This window comes from Rhagoletis pomonella, unplaced genomic scaffold (assembly GCF_013731165.1).
Source record: "Rhagoletis pomonella isolate Grant_MI unplaced genomic scaffold, Rhpom_1.0 Rhpom_scaffold_00006, whole genome shotgun sequence".
Classification (NCBI taxonomy): Eukaryota; Metazoa; Arthropoda; class Insecta; order Diptera; family Tephritidae; genus Rhagoletis; species Rhagoletis pomonella.
The window spans coordinates 53634875-53657190 of NW_023458560.1; the positions used below are offsets into that span (position 1 = coordinate 53634875).

A 22316-nucleotide genomic window follows, 5' to 3' on the forward strand; every position below is an offset into this window, starting at 1 on the left:
AACCGCCTTACACCGGAAACCGAATATGACCAGCAACACTGGCACCGAGTGTGCTAAATGCTTTATAATTTCCGCGGTTTTATTTTTCTTTGGTTCACCCTGCATCGACTTCACGTATTCGTGCTCGGCTCTTCTCGGTCAGCAACAATGCTTATTTCTTGCAGTTTTCACATTTTCGCAACACAAGTTAACGGAATTTTACGGCGAGCGGTTGTTTGGTGCGGCGAGCGGCACAGTGGGCCTATGAAAATAATAATACAAAACTACGCTGATGATAAAATAGCTATAAACAAACCGAAAGTGGGGCTAAATTAATGCAATGTAATTCTGTGCAAAGTGTAAATCGTTTCGAATTCAAGCAAGAGTTTTGCATTTACTACGTACATAAATAAGTACATACGTATGTATATATATAAATACATAGTAAAATGCTGTTGAAGTTTGAGTGTTTTTGTCAATAAGATTTCAGCCCCTGTGCGGCTGCAAGCATTGATTTTACCCATCTGATTGAGATAGGGCGGGTATCAAAAAAGTGCTGGCCGATCAGAGAACAAACAAACAACATTAGAAGGGTGTAGCAATCTCGAAAAAGGTAAAGTGTAAAGTTACATTTTTAATATAATGCTAACTGCTACTTTGCACTTTGAATGGACGTGATTTATCGTTAATGTAGTGTCAATAGCTTTGAAACTTGTATCCATTTAATAAAGTAAAGTTTGCATGTATATAAATATATACATACATACATACATATGTATAAAGAGATATACATTACTCTCTATGATTTTTGGAAGTATATTTACATACAAATATACTTACTTACATACCAGTACCAATCTATAATTTTTTCTTAGAAACCGTAATAAAGTGCATTGAAAATCAGAATTTGTTATATTAAACACACTTTTTTGTGCATGTAGGTATATATGCATGTATGTGTTAGTAATTTAAAATGTACTTACATACATATGTATATGCACACTACCCCATATCACAAAAATTAGAGCATAATTCCCAATTGATCTGAAATTCTAACTGTAAGAGTATTTAATGAATATAAAAACATTGTCGGTACCCTGTAAGCTATACGCCAACTATTTTATGAACATAATTTACTTCTCACGTGGAATTTAAAATTTGCCGGCATTTTTTCTAAAGTTTGCACCCTGCTAATATGGTAGGCTACATTGTTGAAAAAATAGATACATATGCTACCATAACTAAGAGCTGTTGCTCATAAAGTGCTATAAAAATCCATTGATTGTATCGAACCTTAACCGCGAAAATAACGTAAGCGACATTTTTTTCAACATTTTTTTTTTTGACACTGGAATGCCCTTAGAGCAGATGGGCAAATCCTAGCGTTGCGGATGTTGCGTTCGGACGTTTCTTTTAACTTTTTTGCCGTCAAAAATATTATAGGTTAAAAATTTTTTCTGGTTTAAGGGAAGGTTTATAGCAGTACTTATGACAACAAAATGATGGAAATTTGAATTTGAGTTAATAATATTAACCTTATATCGGTGTATTTGCCTTCGAAATTTATGTTCGGACGTTACTGAAAAAGGATTTTGATATGACCATCAAAGTCAACCGATTTGCGCAAATTGTCATGCATGGAGAGCACAATCTACAAAACTACTTTGAAGAGAAAATAATGAAGTTTACAAAATGTGATATAAAATCAAACTAAAGGTTGGATTAACATTAAAACAATTGTATATGTGCATTCGGCACGTTACGTTACGGACGTTACTCTTTTTTTCCGTTGAGAAAGTTGATTTACTTAAAGCGATATTGATGTATTTTATTAAAAGATATAGTGCTTAAAACCAATGCTATTTAGAGCTGTTTCAAGAAGTAAGAGGGGCAAATCAGATATCTCAAATAAATGTGAAAAGAAATATGGAATAAGAACAAGAATGATAGAATACAAGATTGCGCCGATCAGAGAGGATTTTTGAGAATAACTTTTGTGTGACGTCACACTGGTGCAATTGCGAGAGAGAAATGCCAAAACGTGAGCAAGAATGGAAGAAGAAGAAAAAATGTTGCAAGGAAAACGTAAACAAGTTGCACCAGTGTGACGTCATGCAAACAACGATTCTGTCAAATTCGTTAAGAGAGGAATAGCGGTCCGAGATCGGCGCAACCTTTGTATTCTCTCAATCGTGGAATAAGAATATATTGTACTATGCCTTTTTTGACACAAAAATGAGAGAATTCGAATTGCATGCATTCTTTGTGGTTGACCATTCCTCGGATTCGCCCATATATTGAGTCCTAACCGCCAAAAAGACGCAAGCGACATTTTTTCAAAGTTTTCTTTCTGATGCAGAAATGTTTCTAGAGAATCTAGATGTATTTCTGCATCAAAAATAAAATTTTGCAAAAAATGTCGCTTACGTTTTTTTGGCGGTTAGGGCTCGATATGTACATACATACATATGTACATACTTCATGCATTTCAGCATCACAAAGAATGACTGCAACGGGGCCGCGCTAAGGAAATGAAACTTCACTTGAATCGTTTCTTCATCGTTCCAAACTTAACATAACATAACACTGGCTTAAGTAATTTTTAATTTAACAAATCACAAACCAAGAAATAAATTTTATTTATTTGATTCGCTGATCAATTCAGAAATAAAATTGATTTGTGATTTGCTTTGCTGAGCTGAGTTGAGGTCAGTTAAGGTTAGTTGAGTTTATTTACAGGGCAATTCTGGTAACTGTCTTTCAACTCACCACAGTTTTTCGAAAGACAAAAGTCTTTCGTAATGCCGAATTTCCACCATGTACACATTCGCATTCGCAAAACATTCGTATCATTTGATGCGAATGCTAATGTCGAATGCGAATGCGAATGTGTAAAATGATGCGAATCATTCGCATAACGAATGCGCATGCAAATATTCGCAACAGCTGGTATGTATTGTGTACGTGAGTGCCGTTTTTGTGTATGTGTTGTGTATATGTTTATTTATAAACGTATCCCTGCAAAAAATGGGACTAATCCGGGATGACTCTGGGAGCAATCGCAAAGGAGCATGCGACTAATACCACTTTTGATCTCTTTATATGGAATGAACTGTTCGCTTTTGTTCGAGCATGTCCTATGAAGAGACTAATTGTTCACCTTTATACCCGAAAGGGTATAAAAAGCGACTAGTCACTTTTAAAAAATAAAAATAAAAATTTGCGCCAGCTGAGATTCGAACCGGGGTGCTCAGTTTTGTTAGGCGAATACTCTCTCTGTGTGCCAACGCCGCACATGAAATTTCATTGACTAAGTGCGTACATATCATTAAATCGTTAATAGTACCCGTTAGAGATGAGTTGGGGACTAATTGATCTCCAATTATACCCATAAGTGATGAGTCGAGACTAATTGACCTCCATTAGTACCCGTATGAGACTAGTTGGGACTAATTAATGCCCAACTATTAACGATTTAATGATATGTACGCACTTAGTCAATGAAATTTAATGTGCGGCGTTGGCACACAGAGAGATTATTAATTTCATTTAAAGAAATGGCGTGTCGTCCATTTCCGCTGTAGCGTACGTAGTGCATAGGGCGACATCTACCTCTCAACCGACGATGCACTAGACTTTTTATAGGAACTTTGCAAAGCACAGGTTTTATAGCTAAAAATAGCAACATAACATAACATTTCTTCATCTTAAATTGTACTTTTACCTTTGGTTCTTTATCTTATCTTTGTCTCTTTACCTTTATCTCTCTCTCCATCTTTTTATTCATTTCTATCTCTATCATTTTCTCCATCTGCATCTTTTATCCTCATCCTCATCTCTATTTTTATTCTCCTCTTTATTGTTATCTTCATTCTTTTATTCATATACATATTCACCTTCACCTTTATCCTTGTAATAAGGGGGACCCCATAAAACGCCCAAATCATTTTTAGGGATTGATAGAAGGTAAACTCACAGAAAACGCTGATACAGTATGGAATAACGATTATTTTTCATCGTGTTTCGTTCATTTATTTCTTTTGGTTCAGAATTTATATTGGGTTCAAAAGTAGGGGCTAATTTTGGGGCCCCTATTTACTTTCATCTTCGTCTTTTTATTTTCATATCATGATTCCTATCTCTATTTTCCCCTTAGACTTTATCCTTTCCTTCATCTAAATATTCATCTTTACCTTTATCCTTGTATTAGTCCTAATATAAGTATTATTTTAAAGTATACATTTAGAAATAAATTCCACCCCAACCTGATAGTTAGTTATCAGAAATTATCAGGATTTGAGGTTCGCGTGTCCAAAAAAACTTGCAAAGTAGGGGAAATTGAGAGCGTGAAGTGACAGTTGATTTTGAGTGAAAGTTCCTAATTCTTGCTGAAAATATGTTTACTTGCAGCAAGAGTACCAGCTGGTCAAAGTCATCTGCCTGCAATTTATGGATATCAAAAATTTATTTGGATGATTTTTAAATTTGAAATAACTGACCAAATGTTTGAGAAGTTTGTTATTGCTTTTTGCTACTTTAGGATGTAAAAACGAAAGAAAATAGGAGATAATTTTCGTCATTTCGTTTTGTTGAAATCCTAAAGCTACGCCTTTTCATCTTGGCTGACATTGTGCCGTACTAGCGTAGAGAAAAAAATATCAAATCAACTGTTCTAGTAACACCCACTTACGTATATAAATGCACCAGCTGAGTGGTGACCTTCTAGCCGAGTTTTGTTGGGACGTAAACTACTATTAAATATCCACCTTCCTAGTTATCTATGTTCTTTGCAATTACTAATTCAAACCGTCAAAGTCTTCTACAATTTTGTTGATGCATATGCTGCTCTTTTTCACTTTTCCGGCGGTCAAATTAGGAAATTCGGAGCATTTTGGTTTTTAATTGAAATGAATATAATTTGGCAATATTTTTTAAATTTAGCCACTGTATTAGTATTAAATATAAATAAAAAAATTACATCCAAACTTTTTCAATAGAACCATAAATTAAGAAGAACATAAAAAGTAGATAGTCCCCTCTGCGTACGTAACCCGCATATGTATATTTTTTATGAATTTAATAAATTTCCCCTTAACTTATATAGGCTAGATAGAGAAAAACATTTGATGAGATGAAGGACAGTTTTAATTTTTATTTTCGCAACTTTTCCTCCGCCCTTGAACGGCGTAAGTCAGCGGTATAACCTTCACATATTCACCTTGCTACTAACAAGGCTGACAAAGTAGATACATACATACATATGTACATACATGGACCATATATACGGTGACCAGATTTCTGTGGCCAAAAATCGGGACATTTCTAAAGCATCGAATCCGAACATACAATTTTGTTTTTAGAATAAAAAGGCTTAATACAGTTTTATTTAAAACAAAACCAAGAAAAAAAATTCTAAAATGTTTATTATTTTTTATGAAAATATAACTTACTGTCTAAAAAAAAAATGTTAATTAAAATTTCCAAATTTGTAGAACATTTATAAAAATTCGACGAATTTGTATAAATGTTCATCACAATGTGGAACCTTTTAATCAGATTTTCTAGAATTGTTTTGAGTATGCTATGTTTTGAAGCCCATTAAATTTTAATATAATAAACTGCAAGTTGGAAGATGCTTGGACCTGCTGTTGATTTTTGGCAATTTTTTTTCGTGTATTTTCTTTAATACACAGTATGTTTAAAAATTTTTTTGTATGGAGAAAATGAGCAACACCTTCCACAAAATTTACCAAATATCAAAGGTAAGTCCTAGCTACTTAAAATTTGCACTTTGAATTGAATGGGTTAGGTTACAAAACTGCATACTCGCAATGTTTCTAAGAAATCTGATTTAAAAATTCAAAATTTTGATGATACTTTGCCGAATTTTGCTAATTTTTGTACAAAGTTTCAAATTCTGACTTACATGGTTTTTGTTAGATAGCGAGGCACACTTTCATAAAAAGGGATAAACATTATATAATCGAAAGGCGAAAAGCCGAAGAAAGCTGAAATGTCTCTTCCCTATTTATATTTTCGCCACTCTATCTACAGCTTATGGTTTTCATATCCACGATTTTTTCAGGGTACTATAAGTATTATTTTTTATAATTTCATTAATTATACTTATATATTATTAATGAGGATGCTGGTTATGTTTATAGCTCACTTATATTTATTCTATGTTCTCTGTGATAACGAAAGCGCTGCCTCGTTTGTACGAAAAATTGTTTTTGTGCCGGATTACAGGGAGAGTCTTAATAACTGAATAAAGAAAACACTGAAAATCGGGACTTAATTGGTACAAATATGAAAAATCGGTACACCTATATGTCCCGACTTTTAAAAAATATTCAGCGGGACAATTTTCTCAAAATCGGTACTGTCCCGCCAAAATCGGTACAAATGGTCACCGTAACCATATACACATTTTTTGTACACGTGTTAAGCTCATGATAAAGGATACATATGTATGTATGTCCAAATGCTTACATATGTATGTATTCGCATAACCTGTATGAAAATCTACATATTACGAATTTCAATTAAGCTTCATGCGATTTTAACCAAATAATGGAAAACGAGTTTAAATAAAAATCTTTTTTTCTTTGCGCTCAGGTAATTGCTTTGTTAACAATATACCTTTTTTTTATTAAAAAGCGGTTTTAAAGTAACTTAACTATAAACGCTGTACAACTCACGAATGACGCTTAAGTAAGCAAAAATATTTTATGTGGAGTTAACAATTTACCAAATTTCATAATTCGTTAAGAAAGGACAACCAATTCCTCTTTGCATTGGCATGACAATGTCAACTCGCAAACAGACGGCGAGAAATCAAAGAAAAGACCGATTGCACAGACCTGCGATAGTTTCCACAAAGGCAGCCAACTCATTTTTGAGAATTCCCCGATTTTGCCTGAAATTTCGTAAAATTTCCCACCCATAGAAATCTCCTTATTAAAAATAAATTTGTATTTTGGTATATTGCTGGTCTTTCTGTTTATTTTTCTTCTAAATGTAATTTATCTATGTATTCTTAGATCAAACCAAACTTTTTTAAAGTTAGTTAACAAATAAAGAATACAAAATGTACATATAATACTTACATACACACAGTGGTCGAAAAAATTTTAGTCGCACCAAATTTTGACAAATTTTCAAGATTATTTGTTTTGTTATTTAATTTCAGCTATTTTTTTTTTTAAATATAGTTCATCCTCCAATAAAAACCGTATACTGGATGTATGTTTCAAACTTTGTGCAATATAAAAAAAAAGAAATTCAACAAACTTTCGTAAAAATGTCGAGCTTTTTTAATTTGATTCCCTAGAAATATTTTGGGTATGTAGTATTATAGCACACTCAGTTCTAGTATAATAAAGTGCAAGTTTCAAGTGGCTAAAAATTTTCCTTTTAGAATTTTGTTTGCTGTTGGTTGCGGTTTTCTTCCATATAAAAATAAATTGTTTTATTCACTATAGGAAAACAAATGCGACAAACAAAATTCTAAAAAATCAACGGTTGTCTGCATAATTGGCAGGGTTGTAAAATCAGTACTTTAGTTGCAGTTGTATTTCTTATGCAACTTTTTAACTCATTATGAAATTAGTGAAGCAAAAAAGAAAAAAATTAGTTACAACTAATTCCTCACAAAAAAACCAGTTCATCCCCCGATTCCCCACGCAAACTGAAATTCCGCGCAATTCGGGGAATTCCCCACGAGTTGGCTTTCCTGGTTTCCACCTTAAAAACGAGTTAGCAATTTGTATGTACACCCTATTAGGGTGTTCCAAAAATGCACGTGAAAAAACTAACGTCGAAATTTTAAAGCTCTCACCCCCTAGGATTGTTCTATATCGAAAATCCCAGCAAACACAGTCTCTAACGTTAAAAAAATTTGGATTTCTACATTAGATAACTAGGGTAATTCTCTAATCGTTCTCGAGACGATAACGAAGTTAGAGAACTACATTAGAATTCGATTCGAGAACGATTAGAGAAACAACGCAAAATTAAAATAAATGTAAATAAGCAATATTCCAAATGAATGAATCTCAAATTATTTTTAAGTTCAAATAATTCATTATTATTTTATTGCAAATGCATCTCATACAAATCTTACAAACAAAGCGTTTTATTTAATAAAGCAAAACAGCAGTTTGAAACTCACGTTCGAATCCCATTAGAGATCAACGTTAGAATTCCATTAGAAAGTTAATATCTTCTCGTGTCGAGAACTATGGTCCCATTTTTGTTGAGATCGCTATGATTCTCGATAGTTTTTCGGAAACTTTTGAGCCATGTCACTCTGTTCAATGACAAGTTCAATGCAAAGCGTTTACTTAGCCGTATGCATACGTACCCAACTTGCCAAACGCTTTCGTAACGACGTCATTTCCGACTCGTTCTGGTGAACAATTCTCTTACGTTTGAGATTGGAGAATATAGCTAGTTCTCCAATCATTCTCTAATCGATAACTAACCTCGATATTTGCTGGGATATCCCCCTCCTTTTTTATTTCGAAATCAAAAAATATTTAAGTTTCGCTCAAAGCGCTCAATTTTTCGTAGAAATGATATAGAATTCTTGAAAACCACTATTTTTCTATCGGAAAAACCTTTTTCTCTTCAGGAAACTTCCAATTATAATACTCTGTTGTTTATTTTATCATTTTTTAATACTAGCGATTTGTTATGGGTCCACCCATTGCATTTTTGGCGGTTTTTGGGGAACAATGGGGTACATACATACATACATACATACATATATATACATACCCAATTTGCCACAGAATGAGGACGAATTCGAATCGACGCCGTTACGACGTCGTTCTGGTGAAGTCGTTTTGGTGAACTCGAAACGATGTCGAAGCGAAGTCGTTTTTTCCATTCAAAACACAATGTCGTTCCGACGTCGTTATACCTCATCGAATCGAAGTCGTTACGACGCACAGTGTTTCGACTATATGGAGGCAGGTGGAAATAATAGTAAACCTGCGCCGATGTGCACTAATTTTCCTTAGGTTGCGATTTCGATGAAATTTAGTTTGTACTCTCTCTTTAATTAGAAAACCCTAAATATAAAATAAAGAGAAGATTGGATGACTATAACGTCTAAAACTCGCAACTCGTTCTTGCTTTCCACTATCAGAAAACAAAGGTTTTACCATGATACAAAAATTTGAAGGTAAAACTGCTGAGAGGCAGCCTGAACATTTTTGGAGTTTGCTAACATAACAAAAATGTTTTCAAATTTTCAATCTCACAAATACATTCACACTCTCAGTCTCAAATAAAAGAAATTTTGAATATTTTCATCTATTTGTTTTTTGTTTTGATTCTGAAACATCTGAAAATTTCAATTTTATAAAGTAGACAAATTTCAAAAAATAAATGATGGCCGACGAATTGAGCGAGCGGTTTTATCTTTAAATATTTGTATCATAGGTTTTACTACAAAATTACATAGGTGTAAATATTCTCCTTTCTCCCAATGTTTGGTGTAATTTTTTAATTGTTCGAAAAATTCTTTTCGCGAAATTACGCAAAAAAATGCTGAAAATCGAAAATTACATATATTACATAAAATTCTCTGAAACGTGCGTTTAATTTCAAGGCCTGACGAACCGGTACTCACTCTTTTTTTACTAATAATCTATAACATCTACATTTCAAAGTCATTTTTGGTTTGGTGAAGTCGTTTGGGGGAACTCGAAACGACGTCAAAACGAATTAATTTTTTCCATATTCAACAATTTTATTGAGCTTGAGGCCGTCTTTAATTAAAACTATCGTGGAAAAACAACAATAACAACAACTGTATTTCCATAATAGTTTTCATTAAAAACGGCCTCAAGCTCAATAAAATTGTTGAATATAATTGAATATAAAAAATCAAAAACAAATTCATTTTTTCCATACAAAATTTGTACCCTTTAACACTAAAATTGTATGAGCTATAGAAATATTATATTTTTTTCTTTAAATCAGATTGAAAAGTTTGAAATTTTTAAGAATGCTTGCTGACTTTTTTTCTTTTCATCTGACGGCGAGTTCGCCGGCGAGTGATTGGCGAAAGTCGCCGGCGAACAAATTGTTCACCAAAACGAGTCGGAAACGACGTCGTTACGAAAGCGTTTGGCAAGTTGGGTACGTATGCATACGGCTAAGTAAACGCTTTGCATTGAACTTGTCATTGAACAGAGTGACATGGCTCAAAAGTTTCCGTAAAACGAACTCGACCCACATGTGGACACATGTCCACGTGTTATTTTCCAAGTTCACTATGTGTGCATACTGTCTAATATTATTGCGGAGATTCTTACCCAATCATTTTCTCAAAGCTTCATTATAACCACTAGCTTCATTATAATGACCACTAAGTAAAAAAACGCCACCACAAATTGGAAAGAAACTCGGCCAAATACTTGTGAAAATATATAAGTGTCATGTACACGTATTTATGTACGTCAAAGTAGCAAATATTGACATTTCATTCAATGGTAGGAATCGAACCCAAGACCTTCCGTTGGTTTGCCACGCGCAAGCCCAATCGCTGGCATTCACCCGCGGTTATGATTTTCAAAATTTCTTTATGTATTTGCATAAATGTACTCGTATTTGTATGTCCTTACCCCATTGTAGACCAAGAAAGCTGAGCAGAAACTAAAAAAAAAAATATCTTAGCAAATGTCTACTTTGCAATGCAGTATTGAAGGGTTATTTGTATACAAATTAGTTCGACAATTTTTGAACAGTTTTTATCGTTACACATTTTCATTATTACAAAATACTGCTACAAATACCTACTTAAAAAAAAAAAGGATTTTAAAAATTTGAAGTTCTTTCTTCAGTGAAGTCGCTGCATCTTAATTAGCTACACTAATACACTATACTGTGTATATACATTAGGGTGGTCAAAAAAACGTAAAGTCGGAATTTGTATGTTTTCACCCCCTAGGATTGTTCTATACCGAAAAGTTTTCCATGTATTTTATATGGGAATAAACAACTTTTGGTAAAAATGGAAAATAATTCTTGAAAATCCATATTGTTCGATCGAAAAATTCCGGTTATCTTCAAGAGAACCATATTTAATACTAAAAATTGTGTATAGGCTCCCCCATTGCATTTTCTGAGGGTTTTGGCAGACCTAACAAATATACATAGTTACTATGAAAAAATTGTTGAATAAACAATTGAGTATTATTATCGGGAATCTCCTGAAGAGTAAACGAGTTTTCCGAACGAAAAATATTGACTTCAAGAATTCTAACCATTTCTACGAAAAGTTGTTGATATAAAATACATGGAAAACTTGAGCGCTTTGGGCGACCTCCAAATATTTCCAAAATAAAATATAAAAACAAGCAAGAAAGTCTAAGTTCGGGCGGAGCCGAACGTTAAATACCCGGCGCACGTATTAAATATATGTTTTCACCTTTCCGAAAGCTACCGCTAGATGGTAAGCCGGGGTTTATCAATTTTGAGTAAATTAGCGTCCTTAAATTTCGAATTATTGAAGTTTCAAGCATTTCTGAAATTTACCGTTATATGAAAAGCGGCCGTAATTTTAGTCCCATTCCAATAATTTTCAACGGTTTTCTTTTATGTGGCAAGCACAATAAAAATACCGAGTTTGGTACAAATTGGTAGAACGGTTACCGATATACATATATGTGATCATAAGTGGGCGGTAACACGCCCATTTTCCAAAATTTTACAATAAACGTATTTCTTGGTAAAGAATTGTTGCAAGCATCAATTTTGAATAAATTAGCTTCAATATTTACTGATTTATCGAAGATTTTGTATTTCTCTAAATTACCGTTATATGGGATGTGGGCGTGGTTGTCGTCCGATTTTAAAAATTTTCGGCCATTTAGTATGCTGTATCAAGGCCAACAACTGTGCCAAGTTTGGAAGAAATTGGTGCAGCGGTTACCAAGATATTCACATGTAACCATAAGTGGGCGTGGCTACGCCCATTTTCCAAAAATTTATAATATTCTTATTTTTCGTCTAAAAAGTATTGTAAATATCAATTTTGAGTGAATTATCTTCAGTAGTTACTAAAATATCGCAGTTTTCGTATTTCTGGAAATTACCGTTATATGGGAAGTAGGCGTGGTTACAGTCCGATTTCGCCCATTTTCAATACCAACCTACCTTGGATTAAGGGAAATCTACATACCAAATTTCGTTGAGATATCTCAATTTTTGCTCGAGTTATCGTGTACACGGACGGACGGACAGACGGACAGACGGACAGACGGACAGACGGACGGACAGACAGACATGGCTTAATCGATTTCTTTTTTCATCCTGATCATTTATGTATACATTTGTCTATATCTATCTCGATTCGTTTTGGCTGTTACAAACAACCGTTATGTGAACAAAATTAATATACCCTTGTGCACAAGTGCGCTCGGGTATAAATAGGGGTATGTTTTTTGGTATACAACAATCCTAGAGAGGTGAGAGTATACAAATTCAGAGTTTACTTTTTCAAATGCATTTTCGGACCACCCTAATGCCCATATGCCTGTTTTTGCAGAGCTCGCACAGTTCATCGCTTCATCATCTTTGGTACTGCCCGCCAGAAATTCAGAAAGGGCTATAAATCTTCCGCGGAATCTTTCTCTCGAATAATCCATGAGCCGTCTCATCAGATGATGTCATCGTGTGGATGGCCGGGCGGGCATGATGGAGGATTTATATACATATAAAGTGTAATTTCAATTCATCGATAGAGGACTTTCCTGCACAATCACCCACTCAGTCCAAAGTAGCACTTGTTGGCTAAAAAGATTCTTGGATTTCAAGACAGACAGAAAAAGTTCTTTACTATGGCAAAATCATTACTGTTAACAACTACACACGTGGGTGACTAGCCGCACAGCTCTGACCGCTTGTTTGATGGTGGTAGACACTTTGTTCGTCACCGCACCCACGAGTTTTGTTTGTGAAGACAGAACAAACGGCGCGCTGTTGTGGAAAATATATTGCTGTGACATCCCTGCAGGGAAACCGCAGACTAGTGAATCAAGTTTATAGTTCCGTACTAGATCTTTATCGCCAAAAGCGAACCAGTGCGATAGATAGTAGCTTAATCCCCACCAGTCCAAAATCAACAAAATGTGATACTTTAAAAAAAAAACTATTTTATTTTACTTTTTTTATTAGAAATCTATATCTAAGGTGACAAGTTCGGAACTATCGCAAAAGGGATGCAGCGGGGAGCAATTGGCACTCCCTAGAACATCGCCATATTAAATTCGCCACTTGTTTGCATGCAAAAGAGATTCAACGCGAACAAATACTGGGTCTTAATGTACTAGAAGCTCACCAGTTCAGAACTAGAGATTTTCCTACAGGGATACCCAAGCAATACGCACACCGTCCTCAAAAGAGTCACAACTCAAAATAATACGTTCATCAGAAAATGCGAAAAACTATTTCGTAGCACCTTGCTAATCATATGGGCAAGGGCGACTTTACCTTAGGTTTTTTTAACAAATTATAACAAAAATTTGCTCCAGCTTTTGCTGAAAGATAAATAAAAGCTCTGTGTACATTTTTTAACGCATAATTTCAAAAATGCCAAATTTTGAGTTGTGACTTTTTTGAAGACGGTGTGCGACTTGTTCGCTCTTATAGAAGAAAGTACCAGAGGGATTAAATTCTACACCTCTTATTATCTTATCTGAAATCAGGTTAAAGAAATAACACCATAGAGAGTCAACTTGTTTGGAAGGTCGTTTGGTATCAAACAGTTTGGAGAAGTTGTTCCCAATTATTACAGATTTGCTGTATGCGTTTGGAAGGGATAGGCATTTCAGATATCGCATCGTACGTGTACAGCCTTCTCTCGCGAGTATTTTCCGAGATTCGACATATGCTGAATACCTTTTTTATGGTGGATTGATAAAGTACAATCAATGCGTTGATGGTAGGCTTTAGCCTTTCTCTCAATACACTATAGTTAATACCTTATATCAGATTTAGGGCCGGTTGTTCAATGTCTGACTAGCACTAATCGGAGGTAGAAGCTCCGGTTAAATAAAACGACTGCTTTATCGATCACATGTTATATGCATGATGTCGAAAACGTATATAATGATGTTTTACCGGCAAGTAGTGATAATCAGACATTGAACAACCGGCCCTTAAACAGGCTGAATCACCCCCCAGGCCGTTAGAGGACTTTTCGTCTTGGAGGCTGAATTTTTCAACTGTACAAATCAGCGTGATACTGAAAAATCTGGATTCAGTGCGCATTAGGGCGAGATGTTCGTTCACGAAATGTAGCTGCCGACAAAGTCCCTTTCTCAGCACAAATACAGTCCAAAATTTGTATTTGTTTACATGACAGCTTTAGAGGTTGCAAGGTATTATGGCCTTCCAAGCTTGCCCCAACGATGGCTTCTCTTGGATGACGGTTATGTTTGCCTTTGCTCTCACGAGGACATTACCATATGCATGCCTCCAAAAACATTGCTGCCGCAATTCTCAAAGGGGCGGGGGTTTCTAATCTGATGAAATGTTTCATTGGCAAGGGTGTTTATTTGGCTAAAACCTGCCTGCAGTCATAATCTGGGAAAATTCGGAGCTATCATCTCTTAAAAAGGTCACAAATACCAACTAACTGATTGCTATCGTTATCAGTGCATGTACATACATATATGTATGTATGTATATATTGGTACAGTTTTCGCCGTCGTGATTAATATACATGCATATTTCTGTATGCATGTACATATGTACATAAATATCTATCGTTACTCTTCCCGCCATCATTGTCATCAGGAATATGGTACGTACATATGTATGTATGTATGTATACATCTATGGTCACAAGCCATAACAGCTTAAGTCGAGAGTTATAGCCCAGTTATGCATGAGAGTTGTCACATAAGAATCTGTTAAATGGGCTTTGCGTGTAAGCGGTTACGCAACGCATACCACTTAACATCAGTGATCGGACTTCTACCACATTGTGGTAGATCTGCCACTTTTTTGCGCATCTACCACACAAGGTCTGAAATCTATCACATATTCTCGTTTTTGAGTAGTTTTATTTTTGGTGGACATAATTTTCTTAATTTTAAGAGAAAAAAACACTAACAAAAGGCAGACTGGGAGGATAAAATAAACTGCAAAATAATAAATTTTCTCAATATTAAATTTTTAGACAGGAAACGGGGTTCAATTTTGTTAAATTGCAAAATATATGATTTATAAACAGAATTAATAGCGAAAATGTTAAAAAAACAGCGATTTTTTGTGAAAGTATTAGCCAATTTCAGGGCATCTAAAGTTTCCGAGGCGTTGTTTAGTTTTACTTGAGAATTGTCAAAATCGGCAAATCCCAAGTAGCGGTTTCTGGATCGTGCCACATGTGATAAAAAGAAAAGCTGGCAGCACTCCGCAAGGTTGCAGAAATCTTTCAAAATATGTTCGAAAAATATCTTGATATGGAAGGAACTGCTTTACACTGTCAAGGAAAAAAATTGCCAAAACTCAACGCAATTTTTAGCAACTTCAATCTTGCACTTTATTATACTAAAATTATTTTTTTTTTAATTCTAATTAAAATGTTTGCAATTTAGGTAAAACCTTGCAGAATTTTTTAAATTTTTGTACAAAGTTTGATATCTACCACATTTTTTTTCAGATTCTACCACACAAATTTTTTTTTAAGTCCGATCACTGCTTAACATGTAGAATTCTGTTGGGTCTGGATTTTTACGTAAAATGGTAAAGCAGTGCAAGCATGTATAACTGGGCTATTAGAGTTTAGTATAATGCGTCGTTCCTTGTATTACTTAAACCACAAAGAACTTTCTAATGAGACTTGATAGGTGAGTTACTGGCACCGAAATTTATTTCATTCGGGTCCCAGGCTGGAAATAAAACAGTATACTAAAGTCAATCTATCGACTCAAGCTGTTATGGCTTGTGATCACATACATACATATACATATGTATATGCAATGAGTATAAAAGTGTTTATCCCTTGCCTATACAATACCAAAATAACCGTAGCTTCACCTAGCCATGCGTGTGTTCATTGTGCGTCACTAAAGCACAATATTTTATTTCCAGCCAGTCGAATGCGTAGAAAGGGAAACAAGGAAGGAAGTGTGTTGTTAATGCAGTTTTTATAAACGTGTACTCATAGCTACTTGTATATTTTATTTAGAGCATACATATGTACATATATTGTAAAGGACAAATGATTGTATACCATTTCTTCAATTGCTGTTGTATATGTATGTAGCTGTAATATTGCCGGTAACAATCATTATTAACTTTTGTAGACCAAAAAATACCAGGAAGCAAAGCAAAGGAAGGATGATGACTTTATTGGTAATCGTTCATACGTTAAGTAATGTTTAATATATGTGCATACATATGCATACACATATCTGTATATATGAAAATTGATCCTGGTTTGTTCGGATGTTTAAAACTCAAAAAGTTCTGCACCGATTCTCCTGAACGAAGCCGAACTTTAAATACCCAGCGCATTAAATATAAGGGCTGTTCAGGATGTTGGGGAAATGGTCTTGGATTTGCAATTGGAATTGTATTTGCTAATTTTAAGCTTGCTGCCGTGGCAACTGTGTGCATGGTGTTGTTTGTGAATTTACAAATCCAACGAACATGCAAATGCAAGAGCATATAGGTTTTTCACCTTTCCGAAAACTGCCATTACTTGGTAAGCATGGGTGTAGGAGTGTTAATCCCGGGATTCCGGCCTTTTTTAAGTCCCGAAAATCTCGGGATTATTGCCTAGAATCCCGCGATTTTCGGGATTTGTAATTTACCCTGATGGAAATAATAGAAACGCCGTATGTTGACCAGTTTTGGCTATATTTCTTTTGTTTATTTAATATTTAATATTTTTTTATAAATGTGTAGCTCAATATACATACATATAATACCTTGCGACAAGCAATTTTGCACAAAAAAAGGGCGAAATATAGCAAAATTGCGTTCTTATTTTTTCTCTCTGGCGTCAGGATTTTTTAAAAGAAACTTTGAAATTTGAAAGATGTGAATTCATTCAAAAAATACTTTAAAAATTTCAGTGCAATGTACATAACAAACAGTATGGGTATCAATTGAAAGAGAAGATTCTGTAGAGCTAAAACAGATTACAGTTTTTGGTGCGTAAATGACGGGTAGGTATTGAAAATAACCTTTTATAATTTTTTTCCTAAATATCCTTGAAATTTTGCAATTCTTATTTTTGAAAAAATTATATGTTAAGGACTATCTTTATTAGCATAAAAATATAAAATTGATTAAAGGGACATTTTTAACCCCAAAAATTATTTTATTTGGTACACATATTTTTGTTTTACACTGCACTGAATTTTTTAAATAAGTTTTGGAATTAATCATATCTTTAAAATTGTAAAGTAATTTAAAAAAAAAATCATGACGTCAGAGAAATGCCCATTATATGCAGTTAATTATATGTAATATGAGGAATATAGACAAAACTGGCCAAATTAATGCGCCTCTTTTATTTCTGGCACTAGTATTATGAGCTTCTTTCAACCAGAAAATAAATTTTTTGACACAAATTTTTGAGGACTTTCATGTACGAGAAGTGTAAAAGACATTTGTATTAAACATACCGTATTTTCGGTCATATTATGTAACATAAAGTTTTCCAACTTTGGTCTATGATACACCATTTTAAATCGTTTATCAAATTTATTTGACCAATTTTTAAACACACTTGAATTGTTACCTATTTATACATATATATATATATGTATATATACAAGTATAGATCAAATTTCATTTTTTATGCTTGGCTGACTTTGTTTTACTGATTTCTATCAAATTGTTTTTGCCACATTATGGAATATATACATACATATGTATGAATGTAAATATATTTGTATATACATAGTATATATACGTATAGTATTTAAAGAATGATAAAGCGTAATTACGTAATGATACCCTATGGAGATTACCTTCTTCAGATACTAGCAATTCCAATTTATTAAAGTAACTTTCCTTATGCAACAACAATCTTAATTAGAAGTCATTCCAAAAATATTATGCATTAATTCACAAAATTATTAAAGGTAAGGATACATAACAAAGCTAACAGAAAACAAATCCCTATTTACACCTTTCTACAAATATATTCACCGCCATTACCAACGTAGTTGTGCCTTTGTCATTGACGTCATTTTGCGTTATGTAGTGTCGTATTCGGTTTCCGTTAAGCAATGCCGTTGCCAAAAATGTATGCTGTATTGATGCCTATGGCCTGAAGAGGTCCATATACGCAAACACTTCCCCTCCTTTACTTGCATTTATGAATACTAATACGTTGTAAATATGCATGAATACTTCACTCTTTCGTTGAGCAGTTTCCATAAATATCCTAGCCGAAAAATGGAAAAATAGTAAGAAATATGTGACGCATTACTTATAGTTGCCATATAAAATATGATCTTTTTAATTAGACTTCAAGCAGATCAATGGAATAATAGCTGACATCGACTCGCCAACAGTTAGCGAGTGGCGAAACGAACGAAACCAATGAGGTACAACCAAACTCGCTATCGTCCATCGTTGCTAGCTAACTTTGTTGTTGCGTCCACACATAAATTTTTTTGTTAAGCGACCGGAACTCAAACATATCGAGCAGAGAAGTGGCGAATCGATGGCGGCTAATAATAAACGACACGCTGAAGGCGTTTTGCGACTGTCATTTCAACAGATTTCCCGCGCGTGGGGGCTGCCGCGGCTGACCATGTAAATGTGCGTTCTACCACTCGGTACGACCTGGGTTCGATACCTGGCCCAAGCAACATCTAAATTAGCAAAAGACGCACACTACAAATTGGAGCAATGGGTCGGCTAAACACTTGGCTAAAGTGTAATCGCCAAATATTTATTTACTTTTGATCTCTTTTTTCAAATCGCTAAGAATGAAAATTCGTGGATTTATTTTGTATTTTTTTTTTATCCGGATATTAGGATTTTGTATTATGCGGATAGAGCTTCCAGCCCTGCTTGAAAGAGCGAGATAAATATAAATTCAAATTTATGCACAAAAACACAATAGTTATAACCACAAGATTTTCTTATTGGACTACTCTACCTACGTCGTAAGTAAATTTACAGAAAATATTTCGATATTGTTTTCCTTTATGGAGTTTCATATAAAATTTCACCATTGTATTAGCGTTTAAAACAATTTTGTTGCATATGACTAGGCGTTGTACCTTGATTTGTATGTATGTGTATGTTACTGGTTTACAGCATATTGCCATGATTTTCAGGAGACGAAGGCATACCACAAAATATAATTTACAGTTATAAAAGCCAACCCATCGGTTATCCTGTGAAGTATCTACATTATTTTCTAAGCATATTCTTTATATGTATGTTGTTTACTTGTACTCTGGGAGGCTGCGTCGGCATTTGTGAATTTTTGTATGACGCAAATGTATATGTATGCACATTAGACGTCTGCATGAATACACTCAAAACGACAAATCAATCATTTATATTCTAATTGATTGAATGTGATTGGCTTTGAATTTTATTGAATTTAAATGAATAGGTGTGTTGATATACATAAGTATCGACATAGCAACGTTCAAACGTTGTGAAACAAATTGAATGAATATGAATGACATTTTCTTTATGAATATGAATTTGTTTTTAAGCTTCCCACATACATACCTACATACATACATTTTTGTTACTTGAAAAATAGAACCATTGGGTAAAAATGGAATTGGTTTCAATTATCTTAATGCATAAATAATTATATTTCCGCTGCCTGGGTATATAACCCCGCACAATAAAACTTTGACTTTCGGTTGAGATATAGAGGTTATATTAGCTTGGCTGATCCATACGATCTCACATAGACAATTAGTTTAGTGTTACCAAGAAAATGGAGGCCTATAGTCATGATTCATATTTTACACGGCTTAGCAATTTGTTGTGCTTTGATTTGCTATTTCTTTTAGTTATTAGTCAGTCCTGATCTTTCGAAATCTGCCATGCATTCTTCACTCTGTGTAAGTCCTATCTTGAACGCGTGAGATAGATGAGACAGTGTCCCTTTAGAACCAAACTGGTATTTTACAATCCGCCCATGGAAAAGGTGATTAAAGCGAAGCATGGTTTTGGCTGTCAAAAGTCCATATTTCGTTTAATTATTATACCAGTATAACTTACAAAATTTTACCATTATCATTATACTCGTAGTAATAAAAAATATGGACGAAAAATCATACACAGCGACCATCGAATTCAATCCATATATATATATTTTTCCAACTAACTTTAAATGTTCGAGTACATACGTACGTCCATTCTAAAATAGCCGAAAAATATGTGTCCATTTTCTCAATGTCAATTTTATATGCACAGTTTTAATTTGCTATAAATGATTCTTCAATTCCCACTACCAGGCGTTCATGTGTATAGAACAGCAAGTTTTCTATACGGAAAAAACTTGTTTGTAGAAAAATATGTTACCAAAATGAGTTTGAACGATTTGAGTGTTTTTCATTCATTCATTGACATTCTTCCATTTGAAGGTAGAAAATTTAAACCGAAATGAATTTTCATAAATTACAAAATTCAGAACGCTGAGTGTTTTGTATATGAAGTAGAATATCCAAATGTACTGTACTCTGTCTGGCTGGAAGTTTGAATCAACTTATGCAGAGGTCTAATGTACATATGCGCTTACCTAAACATGCTTATCTATGTATGTGTGTATACATAGGTATATATATAAATAAAACAAGGCAATTCAAGGTCAAATAAATTGGCTTTTGACTCGCAAGGATAAAAGCGAAAAGTTGACTGGCTGTATGTTGACTCTATCCCAGCATCCGCTTACCGCTCTTAATACTAGAGTTTGGTGAAAACATTCATATATGCATTAGGCTGGGTCGCCAAATAAGTTTGTAATTATTGTGTTCCATTATTCCTGAAATCGGCTTACAGGTTATTCCTAAAATTGCGTTTTCAAAAAAAACGGTTCCATATTTTTAAGTTAAGAAAAAAGCGGTCATTTTTTCAATACTATGCTTTGCTTATTGAATGAAAAATACTAATACATACGAGTATTATTCATATATGTATAAATTATATACGCGGAGTGCCTAATGAGAAGATTATACACATGTATGTAAAGTTTGAGCATTTAAAAAGACTAAAAATTTTTTGTAGCATAGCAATTAAATAGAAGGCAAAAAAATAAAGCTAAAAAAAGCTAAATCAAAATTTTAATTATATGTTTTTGTTATTTTATGGCCTTATAACAATTATATTCAAAAAATTTTATTGAGCTTGAGGGCGTTTTTAATGAAAAACTTATTGTGGAAAAGCAACAATAATTTGGAAAAATGGTAGAAGTGATAGCTATTTCGGAAATCACCACATTTCCTCAACAGACCTCTTTCAGTAGGATTCGAACCGACGATCCCACTGACTCAGCCAGTTGCCTACGCACTGTGCTAGTTCGCCTTGTAAATTATCGTTGCTTTTTCCCCACTTTTTCATTTGTGGTGATTTCCGAAATAGCTATCACTTCTACCATTTTTTATAAGCTTTTATTTAACTTGGTCATCCCGCGCAAATCGCGGAAATTTCCAATCGATTTTAAACTGACTTCCCGACAAGTTAGAGGCTTGAAATTTTCAGCATAGTTCCAATCACGATGACAATGCAATTTGAAATATAAATGAATTCCCCATATGGTCCAGGGATCTTGATTCAAAGGCGGTCAAAAAATAGTAAGATTTATGGCTAACAGAGCGTGTTTTGCCAAAGAACGTAAAACCACTATAAAATTGTTAAAGCAGCCGGCGCACCGTGGCGGTAGTGTAGCAAAGCTATTTGTAGTAAATTGTAGACTCCAGATGTCGCCCCGCCAGAAGAAGTTAAATATTGCGCCTAAATATATGCCATGCTACAGCGGAAATGGACGACACGCCATTTCTTTAAATAAAATTAACTGCTGCTATATGTATGTTTATACAAAACAAAAGCAAACAATATTTTGCTTGCCAAGTCTTCTGTTCTCTCTCATTGCAAGTTGAATTATTTTAATATCTATTGCAAAATTTTGTACATAAAATAAAATAACACTTTTTAATATACAAAGGTTTTATAAATGGACTAAAATTATAAAATGAAATAATGTAAAAAAAATATTTTTTAAAAACAAGCTTTTATTCAACCTGTACAATCAAAGGAATAAAATGAAGTAGAGTAACAAAAGATTTTTTAGCAAGATAATTTTGTCAAAACTGCACTAAAAT

The 22316-nt window shown here is 34.0% G+C and overlaps 2 protein-coding genes across 2 annotated transcripts in view; both read left to right on the top strand.

Annotated features, from left to right (window-relative positions):
• Positions 1-543: 543 nt before the first annotated feature.
• LOC118740951 (ubiquitin-conjugating enzyme E2Q-like protein 1) overlaps positions 544-22316 on the top strand; it is a 49130-nt gene continuing 27357 nt past the window's right edge. Inside the window, exon 1 of the mRNA XM_036472722.1 lies at positions 544-592. The gene's annotated coding sequence lies outside the window, so the exon portion shown is untranslated. The remainder of the gene's footprint in view (positions 593-22316) is intronic.
• LOC118740952 (ubiquitin-conjugating enzyme E2Q-like protein 1) overlaps positions 553-22316 on the top strand; it is a 73923-nt gene continuing 52159 nt past the window's right edge. Inside the window, exon 1 of the mRNA XM_036472724.1 lies at positions 553-592. The gene's annotated coding sequence lies outside the window, so the exon portion shown is untranslated. The remainder of the gene's footprint in view (positions 593-22316) is intronic.